This window comes from Saccoglossus kowalevskii, chromosome 3 (assembly GCF_978046115.1).
Source record: "Saccoglossus kowalevskii chromosome 3, keSacKowa6.1, whole genome shotgun sequence".
In the NCBI taxonomy this organism is placed as follows: domain Eukaryota; kingdom Metazoa; phylum Hemichordata; class Enteropneusta; family Harrimaniidae; genus Saccoglossus; species Saccoglossus kowalevskii.
This window is the reverse complement of record NC_140643.1, coordinates 16570072-16583819: the sequence shown is the minus strand read 5'-3', so window position 1 is coordinate 16583819 and position 13748 is coordinate 16570072. Positions and strand designations below refer to the sequence as shown.

The following is a 13748-nucleotide window of genomic DNA, read 5'->3' as shown; positions in this document are numbered from 1 at the left end:
CACCCCCAAACTAAAGGAAATAAGTTTTTTATCCGACATCGATCTTTTGACGTCGTCCCTAATGCAGCTCCTATGGTGAAATTTATTTTATCTAAATGTGTTTTTTCTACGAAACACTGAAAGTGATTGTATTTTGATGGAAATGTTGCTTTTTTGACAACAAATGATGCAATACATTTGCACTGACTTTTACTCTAAAAATTTGACCAGTTCAAAATTTGAATATAATTTTGTATTCCTAAACCATTTTTCAAAATTTAGATTTGTTATTACCTCTTTAAAAACAAAATATCTATCACTTGACAGCAATGAAATAAAACATGAGAATGCTACCAAACCACCGGGCATGCAAGTTTTAATATTTACCAGCTTGACTGGAAAATTACCTGTCTCAGACATATGGTGGACAGTAATTTCAAACGCTGGGAATATGAACAGTTAGTCTAAATATATTCATATGAATCAATGTCTGTTCTTCTTTATAGGACTTGTAGTGGTTGCAGGATCACATTAACACTATGTAATCCCAAGTATTTAAAGAAGTCCTAAAAATCATAAACAGCGTCTATTAAAATATTGTTGTAAACATCAAATGGGCTTCAATTAAAGTTTAACTATTTCATCACCAGTTCCCTCATTTCATCACAAATTGACGAAATAGTCCCGTTTATAGTCTACAATTTCCTTCAGAATATTGGGACAAGAGATGAATTGAAATTTTGTCTGCTGGCTCCAAAATAAGGGTTCATTTCCAGAAATATTGAAAAATGTAAGAAAAAAGTGCAGAAAAAATGTAGGCAAGAAAGTCCGATGTTGAAAGGATTAAGCTATAAAAACCGAAGTGAGCAGGGGTAGAAATTAAAAATTTTAAATTTACTGTTTATTGGACTACTTTGAGAATAAAAGGACCGTCCCCATTTTATCAAGATATCAACATTTCATTGTTACATCATCATACCACTAGACTTTGAAGTTAACTTTTTGACATCAGTAACTTGGGACACACCCATTTGACCAGTTAGAAATTAAATTAGGTATCCTCGTGGATATGTAATCAACATGCCCAGTGCGCATTTAAATTTTGTGCAATTAAACAATGGTGTGCACATGTGTTGTTTATATTGCATGGAACCCTTATTGAACGTGATTTGTGGCTACGACAGTGGCAATTTAAGCTATTAAAATAATAGTTAGCGAGAGTTGAAATTAATTATTGTACCTATGTGACACATTATTGTAGTCGCTTACTCATAATTTCTGAGAAAGTTGGTTATAAATCGCGTGATAATGTTCATTGGTTCCAGGAAATAGCATTCTTTTGTGTATTATGGTGACGAATTTTGAGAAAAATGTCTGAATATTTTTTTTTAATCATTATTTGAAATAAAGCAGGACAACAACAAATTCACAAAGTATATTTCCAACCAACAATATGAGATATGGCATAATATCTCTACCATAGGAACCAACGGTAAAATCATCCAAATACAATACATTATTTTTTTCTCAAAAATTAGGCTGGTGACCCTCAATATCCTTAACTTGCTCTGGAGTAGAATTTATTTCAAAAGCATTGTGGGTATTAAATGTATGTCTACCTTAAGACATAATATTTGAAATACTCATAAAGATTTTGGAACAATAATCACTTAGTATTCCAGTTAGCCAGTTAGTAACACTTGATATCTTAACATTACCAGACAATTTCTGCGTTCACCTGTCCTACTTAAAATCTACTTGACTGGGGAAATTGCTCCTAAACTGTATCATCATAATTCCTCCACTTCTTGCTTGACCTTTACTTGGCACTAGTGAATTTCACAGCTATATCTCTTTCCTTTCTCCTTAATCTTTAATTGCTCATTAAATTCTAAGACAATAACTCAATCTAGCATATCTACTGCCTAGATTGACCCAATTCCAAACGGGAACGGTAGCATTCCATGCATCCCAGGGACAATCAGGAGCCAATTGAAGGTAGATCGTTTAAAATTTTTAGAAATTTTAATGGATGCAGCTTCACATTCCAGCCAAATTCAAATTTGGCACTACTGAGCATGTGTGATGCATTGTGGGATAGAAATTCTAATGTACTACTGAACACTCATGCAGTGCATTATGGGAGATAAGTTCCCATTATATATAACTAACACAAATTATTTCTCTCCAAATTTAATTTTTTCCTCCAATGTATTATGATTTATGAGAAATGGCAAAAAGCAATGCAAAAATAAAAATAAAATGCAATTTTTCATTTTTTGACATAATGACATAATCTTCAATTCATGCTGAACAAGTCACAAATACTCTATCGTGGCAACATTGTGATGTTTCATTGGAGGTTCAACAGAAGTTCTTAGTCAACTATAGTGACAGTATGAGAGACAGATGGCTTATTAATTAGCACATTTGTACAAGTACGTGCAGTACCAGAAATGTGGAATTTGAATTGTAATTTAACAGCATACCAAAAATGTTGCCTTTACACCAAGGAGTCATTAATCTTTGTGTGTCAGACTGCGATGGGTCATGCGTTATTAGGTCGTCTCTCTTAAGTTAAACGGCTTCTCAAAACAACCATTATTGTTGACATGGTTGGGTCAAGTGTCTGGTCATTGCTAGTGTCATCATCGTCTCCTGTATAGTATCCTCATTAGTAGTCTGTTTTGGGCATGATGTCGCATGATAACGTTAAAACATAGAGAGATACATTTATGTTCATGTACTCACATGCTACTCCTAGTTTTCTGAATCGTATACTTTGTACAAAATATATCAATTTATCATCGTCATTTGTGTGTACGTGTCATATTTACAACAGACACACCATAGAAGTGACACAGTTGGCATGTTAGATATGTGATATGCGTTCTGTGTGACGTCTATATCACATCTAAATTTTAACGCGATGGAGACTACTCTAAACTGTTTAATTTCCGCTGCTATTAAGTGAGGATGAAAGTTTGTGAAGGTCACTGTGACTCTAGGATCCCAGTGAATGTCACTGTGTCTCCCTAGGATCCTACCGAAAAATCACTGTGACTGTCAAGTCAGTGTGCACTCTAGGACCACATTGGAAGTTATGTAACTTTCTAGGACCTCACTGTGTCTCCCTAAGCCCACTGAAAGTCACTGTGACTTCCTAGGACTCCAGTGAAAGTCACTTTGACTCCCTAGGACTCTAGTGAAGCCACAGTCTACAGACCTTATACATGTATATAGTTTTCAATGCTGCAAAATGTTACATTGACTCACAAAATTTCAATCTTATCAAATTAAAGCATTATATAAACCGGACATAAATAGCTGAACATCCAATCAAATATAAAGCACTGTGATTTATGAGTGCATTTTATAGCCCTTTGAGGAATATTTTAATATTTCCTTCATTTTTGTAAAGCACATGGCTATAATTTCAATTATTGCTTTCATAAGCGCTTCATAATATATCGATTATTCAATAAACTCATAAAATTAATTAACAATTATGTGTTATTTGTTTGTTTTTTGTTAATAATTCAAGATAATTCAACATGCACGAATTTCCCCTTTGAACACCAGCTATATCTTTTGTCATCTATTATAATATAAATCTGCATATTTTTATCAATTTATAAAAAATAATTTATAAAAAAAAAATTGACAAAATGTTGCACGAAAATGTTGGTAGGAAAAATGATTGTTTTAATCTTGAGACAGATACGCCCACATAAGATATAGTAAATGTCAGGTTCATCGTGCCCTTGGAGTGTGTCTTCTGATTGGTTTTCCCCATCCCACATATCTACCTCAGGTTTTCAAGATAGAATTATCAACTTTATGTGACCCTGCGTTTTGAGTGTTGTACAGGAGATATATAATATCAAATATAATTTGATCTAATAGGAAAAGATAGTGTTTCAAATTAAACACCGGAAGTCACGCTGCGGAATATGTTAACAGGAATTCATTTTTAATGGTTTTATTAAAGCGCAAGTTATGGTAGTGCGTTGAAAAGTCAGTTGAGGGACAAATCACAAAAACAAGAATTGATGTGTGTCAACTAATTTGTCATCTCATTTAATTTGACACATTGTCATTATAGATTTTGAATTCTCATTGCCAAGCCCATTACAATACTCTTGCTTAGAAATAAAGGTTAAATGGTTGGATTGGTTGAAAGTAAATCTTTATAATCTTTCTTCTGTTCACAACCACATTTATTTTCATCAAATTTTAACAATATTTTATGTTTTCTTTTTTTTCAGCCTGCTGCAGAAGCAAAAGTAAGAAATAATTTTCTACTTTTGAAATAGTCGGATCTTTCACATTTAGTAAGCTCTCATTTTCATGGTGTTGGGGAAAATAGTTGACACTGTTTTTATAAAAGTGTAATATTTTCAGGGAAAAAAAAGACTCATGTTCATGATATATTAATTATTCACTGCATATCTTACATATCATATATTCCATCAGTTATTTATTTCATGACATTTAAATTTGCTCACTTCTTAATGTATGTAATTCAGGCAATTGTGTCAAACATGGAATTTGGTTATATACGTGTATGGCCAGTTTTGTGACATGATCTTTTGAGATTAACTTGCATTTCAGGGTAGCTGTTCAATAACCTTTTCACCACCAGACTTTCTCGCTCAAATTTTTCTGCACTTTTTTCTTATATTCTTCAATTTTTCTGGAAATTAACCCGAATTTTTGAGCCAACAGACAAAATTTGAACCAGTTTTCAATTTTTACTCCAAAAATTTGGCTATTTTTTGTACCAATCTTCTGAAAGAAAGAGCAGACTATAAACAGGACTATTTTGTGAATCTGTGATGAAAAGACTGTTCACACCTCTTGTAGAATTGCATGAAAGCTAAAATGCTCACATCTCCAATAGAAACCCTGGAAAGCTAAAATGTTGACTGCTAAAATTCTCACATCTCCAATAGAATCACCTGTCGACTGCTAAAATTCTCACATCTCCAATAGAATCACCTGTCGACTGCTAAAATTCTCACATCTCCAATAGAATCACCTGTCGACTGCTAAAATTCTCACATCTCCAATTGAATCATCTGTCGACTGCTAAAAGACTCAAATCTTCAATAGAATCACCTATCGACTGCTAAAATATTCAAATCTCCAATAGAATCACCTGTCGCTTTCTAAAATGCTCAAATCTATAATTGTATCACCTGTCAACTGCTAAAATACTCAAATCTCCAATAGAATCACCTGTTGACTGCTAAAATACTCAAATTTCTAATAGAATCACCTGTCGACTGCTAAAATTCTCACATCTCCAATTGAATCACCTGTCGCTTGCTAAAATGCTCAAATCTATAATTGTATCACCTGTCAACTGCTAAAATACTCAAATCTCCAATAGAATCACCTGTTGACTGCTAAAATACTCAAATCTCCAATAGAATCACCTGTCGACTGCTAAAATTCTCACATCTCCAATTGAATCACCTGTCGACTGCTAAAATTCTCACATCTCCAATTGAATCACCTGTCGCTTGCTAAAATGCTCAAATCTATAATTGTATCACCTGTCAACTGCTAAAATACTCAAATCTCCAATTGAATCACCTGTCGACTGCTAAAATACTCAAATCTCCAATTGAATCACCTGTTGACTGCTAAAATACTCAAATCTCCAATTGAATCACCTGTTGACTGCTAAAATTCTCACATCTTCAATAGAATCATCTGTCGACTGCTAAAATACTCAAATCTCTAATAGAATCATCTGTCGACTGCTAAAATTCTCACATCTCCAATTGAATCACCTGTCGACTGCTAAAAGACTCAAATCTTCAATAGAATTATCTGTCGACTGCTAAAATACTCAAATCTCCAATTGAATCACCTGTTGACTGCTAAAATTCTCACATCTTCAATAGAATCTTCTGTCGACTGCTAAAATACTCAAATCTCTAATAGAATCATCTGTCGACTGCTAAAATTCTCACATCTCCAATAGAATCACCTGTCGACCGCTAAAATACTCACATCTCCAATGGAATCACCTGTTGACTGCTAAAATATTCAAACCTCCAATTGAAATCACCTGTTGACTGCTAAAATATTCAAACCTCCAATTGAAATCACCTGTTGACTGCTAAAAGCTCCAATTGAAATAACCTGTTGACTGCTAAAATACTCAAATCTCCAATAGAATCACCTGTTGACTGCTAAAATGCTTGCATCTCCAATTAAATCACCTGTCGACTGCTAAAATTCTAAAATCTCCAATTGAATCACCTGTCGACTGCTAAAATACTCCCAATAAGAATCACCTGTTGACTGCTAAAATACTCCAATAAGAATCACCTGTTGACTGCTAAAATGCTCAAATCTCCAATAGAATCACCTGTCGACTGCTAAAATACTCCCAATAAGAATCACCTGTTGACTGCTAAAATGCTCAAATCTCCAATAGAATCACCTGTCGACTGCTAAAATACTCCCAATAAGAATCACCTGTTGACTGCTAAAATGCTCAAATCTCCAATTAAATCACCTGTCGACTGCTAAAATTCTAAAATCTCCAATTGAATCACCTGTCGACTGCTAAAATACTCCCAATAAGAATCACCTGTTGACTGCTAAAATGCTCAAATCTCCAATTGAATCACCTGTCAACTGCTAAAATTCTCAAATCTTCAATTGAATCACCTGTCGACTGCTAAAATACTCCCAATAAAAATCACCTGTCGACTGCTAAAATACTCCCAATAAGAATCACCTGTTGACTGCTAAAATACTCAAATCTCTAATAGAATCACCTGTCGTCTGCTAAAATACTCACATCTCCAATTGAATCACCTGTTGTCTGCTAAAATACTCACATCTCCAATTGAATCACCTGTCAACTTCTAAAATGTTCAAATCCCAATAGAATCACCTGTCGAATGCTAAAATCTCCAATTGAAATCACCTGTCGAATGCTAAAATCTCCAATTGAAATCACCTGTTGACTGCTAAAATACTAAAATCTCCAATTGAATCTCCTGTTGACTGCTAAAATACACACATGTTCAATAAAATCTCCAAAAAGCTAAAATGCCCCAATAAATCTCAAATACTTAAAAGCTAAAAATGTCATTTTAGAGATATCAAGTTACCTAGAAATACATGTATACCAGAGAGATAATTGTCACTTAGGTGTTGAAATTATCTGTTTGTTATAATCAGGTATACAGGGAAGGGAATAAAAAATAATGTTCTTTCAGACAGGTTTTCAGTTTACTTTTAGACGAATTACTTCTGTGGGTTCAGATGTATATATCAATAGGCTAGTGCGGTGCAACATAAATTTTATGAGTGGTGGCCCAAAGGTCGGATTTTGACATCCTCTAAGAGGAATGGATAGTGATGATGATGTTAATCAATAGAATTAATGAAAGTTTGAAAAACGTGACAGAAACTAATTGGAGTGACATTTCTAAACGGGAAGTTCACATGTTGGAGGATTTGTGCGAGACATTTGGGAATAAATGCTTCCTGGCCCGAGATGTAATCTTATGAAAAGTCGTGAGAGAAAAAAATACGCATAAGTGACTTTTTCTTTCTCTCCCATTTGTGTGGGTGTATTTTACAACAATTTATCGATGACAGAGGTAGGACAAATGTCAGATAATGACGTGTACCATTTAGATCTGTTGTTGCCCTCAACTAAGAGGGAAATTGTTTCTGAAAATGAAATATTTGTTATGGAATAAAATTATAATTTAAGCATTTTGGCAAACTCCTTTTTGCTTATATCTATCAAAGATTCATGAATCACAAATCAAATAATCATGAATTGCAATTCTAAAAATCCAAGTTATCATTTATATAATAACACTAATCAAACCAATTGTGATCCATATTACATCTTTGATTATTTGAATCATAATTTGTGATAATTTGAATAGTGATTAAACCTCTCATTTACGTTTTTTCCTGTACAAAAATACAACATGACAAATACATGCCCTGGTTAGTTTTCCGTACAAGTTCTTGCATATCAATTAGGTCATTTACATCTTCTAGCATAAATTGCATATTTGAATAGTCTGTAATCATGGGTGTGCAGCGAAAATCACTTGCATGATTAGTGGAGAATTTACATAAGCAATTTTTTTTTTTTCGTAGACAAAAGAAGCTACCTCAGAAACCTGTGAAGAAGAAGAAGAAGAAGGGAATGAAGATTAACGTGTATCGACTCAAACCACATTAATGCTTTCTTGGAAAAGTTAACCTGTTACTCCCGAGAACATTCACCACACATCACTACACTGCCAATATGAAGAAACAAAAAAAAAAGACTTCATTGATGAGAGTTGTGCAACGTGCAGTCAATAGGATCGTAGACTATAAAGTCAAAAACGTGCTTGAAAATCTCAAAGATATGTTTAGTTTTTCTGAAGTTTTTTTTAAGGCAGTATCAGGACAGATATCAGGTCATTGTAATGTTTTTTTGTAAGCATATTTTCAGACAAAAAAAAAAGGAAAAAAAAAAAAAACTTATTCTCTTTACACCTTGTACAATTTACATTATTAAGTTTAGAAGAGTTATATAATGCAGGGAATTTCAGAGTTGTCAGTAAGATGAAGAGTATTTGTACACATACTAGATTTTACCATGAATATATAACAAAGTATTATTATCAAAAAGTTCCTGTTTTTCATATTCTTTTACAAATTCAGTATTTCCCATAAGGTTTCTTGCCTCAGGTTGATAATAATATATAGTAATTGCACTGCCCCTCCTCCGACATTTTCCATCATTATTTAAGAAAACTAAATGTCCTGTATGACTTTGAAATAAAGGATGATCATTTCAGATAATGTTATGTTAAAGCAACAGGAGTGGTTGTCAAGTTACTTTGTTTTTAGGCAAAGTGCAGAGCTCAAATTTAGTAGCATGGACGAATTTCCTGTTGAAATTTTTGCTCCTTATCATATAGTTACAATAGTCAAGTGACATTTGGTCATGAACGTAAAATTTTTTCCCATTCTAATGAAAGTATCTGCATTCGTAATGACTCATGTTAATTTGTCTTTATGGCCACTAGAGGGCGTCAGTCTGTTTTGGCAGGGAACTTTATATCACGTATGTATAACTTGTATATACTTGTGTTAACCAGTGAATTTATCACAAAATTTTGACAATACTGATATTTGTTTTCCATACCAAGGTCCTTCTAGTTTGGTAATATTGCTTTGAAATATTGACACACCGCAAGTTTCTGATTAAAATCCAATATAAACACCAATTTTTTTTGCCATATTGTTCCAAACATCAAAACATCAACATTGCCAGCTAAGTTGCTGACTGGTTTGCTATTTGCGCATGGAGATCGTTACGCGATTAGAATAAGTTGGGGCAAACCAATCTCAAAAAGGAGACGTCAAACTAACACAGGTGGACTCAGACACGTTGAATATAAATAGAAGATAACGATGCAATTGCCTTTCAATATATTTCATTCAATTGTATAAATTGCTAGATAGTAATTGGTAAAGTTATCCAAATAAAATGTATGTACTGCCAAAGCCTGGAATGTCAGGACATAGTCACTGGTGTGTCTACTGCGTGTCATAATGCGCATATTTACCTGAACTGCACACCCTTGTCAAAATAGTTCTAATCATGTAACGATCTTGAGACGCGCATTGCAAATCGGTCAGCCATTTAGCTTGCAATGTAGCCGTTTCACGGTTAGAAACAATATGAAAGTGACTGTAAACATTCTAATTGTTGGATATCAACTTGTCCATCGATAAGAGTCCCTAAGACAGCAGATTGTTGTTTGACACTGATGACATTATGACTGTTGTGGTGCAATTGCTACAAATTGTGTATATTTTCATCTGCATAAATGAATGGTTGTTGGCGTATGTATCTATATAGTGAAAGTAACAAATGGATATGTCCACACATATGTATGTATTGCAGATGTATAGGTTAGATCACGGTCTAAGGTGTGAGAGTTCTAATCCTCATGGTCATCTGGGACTGTGATCTAACCAATGTAGCACTGACCAGTCAGCCCGAAAAAAGATTGTATTAGCCAATCAAATGATGTCATTTTGACAGCAATCAAACTTGTGAAATATTATTTTAGTACATTATGTTACATTTTGTCAAAATGTTGCAACGATGGCCTACAGTGCTGCCAGTAGTGTCAGTTGAATCGACTGTAACTTAATGGATACTTTGTATCTCATCTTGGTGTTATAAATAATTGTTGCAATGAAAATCCTTTGTTTTCTTGCGTTTTTTCAGCCGTGATCTAAGTGAATTCGTGGTGCAATAGAACCACACTTTATCGCGACTCTGATTGGTCGAAGGCTGCTGGCGATGTGCTAATACCTATTTGAAGGGTAAAATGTAACAAATATTTTTGCTCAGAAATGTGGGGGGTGTTTTAGGTACTGTGTAATGTCTTTGGATCCATCTCTTTTGAGCAATTGTTAAAAAACAAAAATGCATGTACAAATTGAAGTTTATTACAGTTAAAGATTAAGGGAAAATATAAAGAGAAAGTTCTTATGGCTAAATCGAACACCTTGATTCACGTACAAAATTAAATAAATGACTATTGGATTTTTTTTAAATAACTGGAGCGTTGTGTGGAAATGTATTTTTTTTTAATTTGTAGACTTGTATCTTGTAGTTTCATTTCAGTTTTATTACCAGCTCTTTTTGTAAGTAAAGAACTCTTATTGTATTCATATAATAATATTTTTTGGTATGTTATATTTAATGTATACTATAGTTAACAAGTTAGACATTAGAAAGTATTCCCAGGTGTACAAACAAAATTTCCAAAAAAATCTCTGCATTTGTATTCTGTGATGTATCTATGAATGCCAAGATAAATGCTCTCTCTGGTCAGCTGCAAGTACAGGTGTACCCAATTCTCAATGGTCATGCCAGTAAAATGCACTAAAATACTCGTTACTTATCTCTGTCATTCCATTATTAAGTTCTTAGTTCAGGCTTCTGTTAAAATTTATGTAATAATATCAATGTAATCTTTGTAGGTAAATGTATTTTCACCTTAGTGCATGTATCAGTATACATCAAAAAACTGTTCATCATGCAAACAAAATCGTAATAATTTGAGCTATAACATTTAGTCCAATGGGTTATTATTAATTGTCAATTAGACAACACTAGTTATGTTAGAATCTTTTCATTCATTCAGTAGACGCTTTGCGGGTTTCAAGTGCACATATATGTTGTGCGATTACACAAATAACGCTGCAAGCTCATTCAAAGTATATGCATGGCATGGACTGTCAAATTTGTACAAAGCAGCTGCACATTTTCGGAAATTTGTCGTACTAAGTCGAAAATTTAACTACAAATACTTATATGAATACAAATGAATGTTTGAGAGATTATTTGGAGTTGTTTTATAACAACAAACTAAGGACGTCAAAATGGCGGACAAAGACATCAAATGATGGATATACAACACTGTATAATAACTTATTCTGACAGAATTACCATGTGACACAGAAACCCAGAAAAGATTTACCATGTGACACAGAAACCCAGAAAAGATTTACCATGTGACACAGAAACCCAGAAAAGATTTACCATGTGACACTGAAACCCAGAAAAGATTTACCATGTGACACTGAAACCCAGAAAAGATTTACCATGTGACACAGAAACCCAGAAAAGATTTACCATGTGACACTGAAACCCAGAAAAGATTTACCATGTGACACAGAAACCCAGAAAAGATTTACCATGTGACACTGAAACCCAGAAAAGATTTACCATGTGACACTGAAACCCAGAAAAGATTTACCATGTGACACTGAAATCCAGAAAAGATCTATAACACGTATCATAGTGACAGCATCAGTGATGTATTTCCTCTTGTTACAAATTATGAAGTTATTTGCTTTCAATTGTGGCTTAGATCTGTAGTAACTATTAATATATTTTATGTATTACTAGAAAAACCATGAGTTGTTGGGAGAACGGGTTGTATTTGATGTCTGAAAGCTATATAAATAAATCTTTATTCTCATAGGTTTCTCACCAGTATGGACTGTTCTTTCAATGCAAATATTATCTAGAAATGTTACGACTGTATAGTGCAATCATCTTAAATCTAGAGTCAATCCAAAGCTACTTGCAAAATTGTGCCTGATTGGCTACCCAACCCTAACATCCAACCTTCAGACCAATCAGAAGGCAGCTAGTTTGTTGATAGATTTTTTTTCAAATTCTGCCTTGTATGTGCTTTAACTCAACTGTAAACCTATCAAACTAGCTGGCTATTTCACCAACTGGTAATCCAAACCCAAGACTACTGATGATTAATGTTATCAACATATTAAAATAGCCATTCTGTTGATTGCAACACCAACTTCACAGTTGAGCAACATGTTTTCAGCCCTTCGTGATGTCCGAAATAAGGGGTTTGTAGATTAATGCATTTGTCCATCCACAGGTCTTGACAATCTGATTAAAATCTGATGTAGTGTACGGGCTTTAATTATTTTGGCTATAAACTTATTTTAATTTTATTTTTCATTATATTTGTTATTAATGCCCTTTTATTTTATTTTATTATTTTACTTTGATTTTGATGATTTTTTTAATTCCGCCCTACCTACATCTGAGCCGATGCCTATGTAACGAGATTTCAACGAGACCCACTATCGACGATTTTAGTCAACGAATCACAGACCTCCTTCTATAGCGCACATGATGACGTCACCGGGCAGAGTCAGGTGGCAAACACACTCAAATAAAATGGCGGATTATACCGACGTTAGCGACCGTGAATAACACGGCTTTTCGGTAAGTTTATCATTGTCAAATGCAACGAAAGTCATTTTTATGTTAATATTGTGGCTCGAATGGTTCGACTTTAGATCGTTATTTCGCATAGTTATTCTGGGAGTGACGATTTTGTTTCCACCGGTTCGACCGAACACCAGTGTCTTTTTCCAGTCGCCTGCCCTGGAGACGGGTGATGTTTTGTTGACGATCGGGCCAAAATCGTCTACGGTATTGAAGCTGTAAAAATTCATCAAATTGTATCAACATTTTGTACATTATACAATAACTCTTTATTAAAGTAATTGAGCTGATTTGGACTGGAATAAAATATTTTTTATTTGGAACACATCGCAATTGATCAGGAAATATATGTTTGCTCCAATTTTCTGCGTCGATGCCGTGGGCCGGTGACCGTTATACAATTTAAAATCAGTTTGCATTGTTTACTATAGCTGTTTACAGTGTTCTAATCATTACGATTTACTTATTTTTTGCTTCCATTCTAGATACTTATGCTCAGTGATGTAAAATTGAAGCGATGACTGAATGAACGAACCTTGGCTGGCGAAGATGTATCTGGAAGTGTACACATTTGTTGGAAGTGAACAAATATTCAATGTAATGACAAAAATTGTAAAATGCTGTGGAATTTCTTTTGCAAATAAAAATATACTAGCAATTTTCTATTAATGGTTTATTCAAGTGGGCAAAATATAATGTACAGAAAGATTGCCCGTATACACTGAAAAGTAAGCAACCGACAGCCTGTATAAAAGGGGGGCTGTGATTGGCTGTTACTTACGCGAGATTTGAACGGGACTTACATAGGCGTCGGATCAGATGTAGGTAGGGCAGAATTAAAAAAAATCACAAAATCAAAATCAAAGTAAAATAATGAAATAAAATGGCATTAATAACAAAAGTAATAAAAAATAAAATTAAAATAAGTTTATAG

The 13748-nt window shown here is 33.9% G+C and overlaps 2 long non-coding RNA genes across 2 annotated transcripts in view; both read left to right on the top strand.

Moving 5' to 3' along the window:
- LOC100375085 (uncharacterized) overlaps positions 1-12046 on the top strand; it is a 41318-nt gene extending 29272 nt beyond the window's left edge. The window contains exons 4-5 of the long non-coding RNA XR_013421525.2: positions 4248-4265; positions 8131-12046. This is a non-coding gene — a long non-coding RNA (uncharacterized LOC100375085). The remainder of the gene's footprint in view (positions 1-4247; positions 4266-8130) is intronic.
- Positions 12047-12467: 421 nt separating this feature from the next.
- On the top strand, positions 12468-13472 carry LOC146747514 (uncharacterized). The gene is made up of 2 exons (XR_014928859.1): positions 12468-12811; positions 13300-13472. It is a non-coding gene; the product is annotated as an uncharacterized LOC146747514 (long non-coding RNA).
- Positions 13473-13748: the final 276 nt, after the last annotated feature.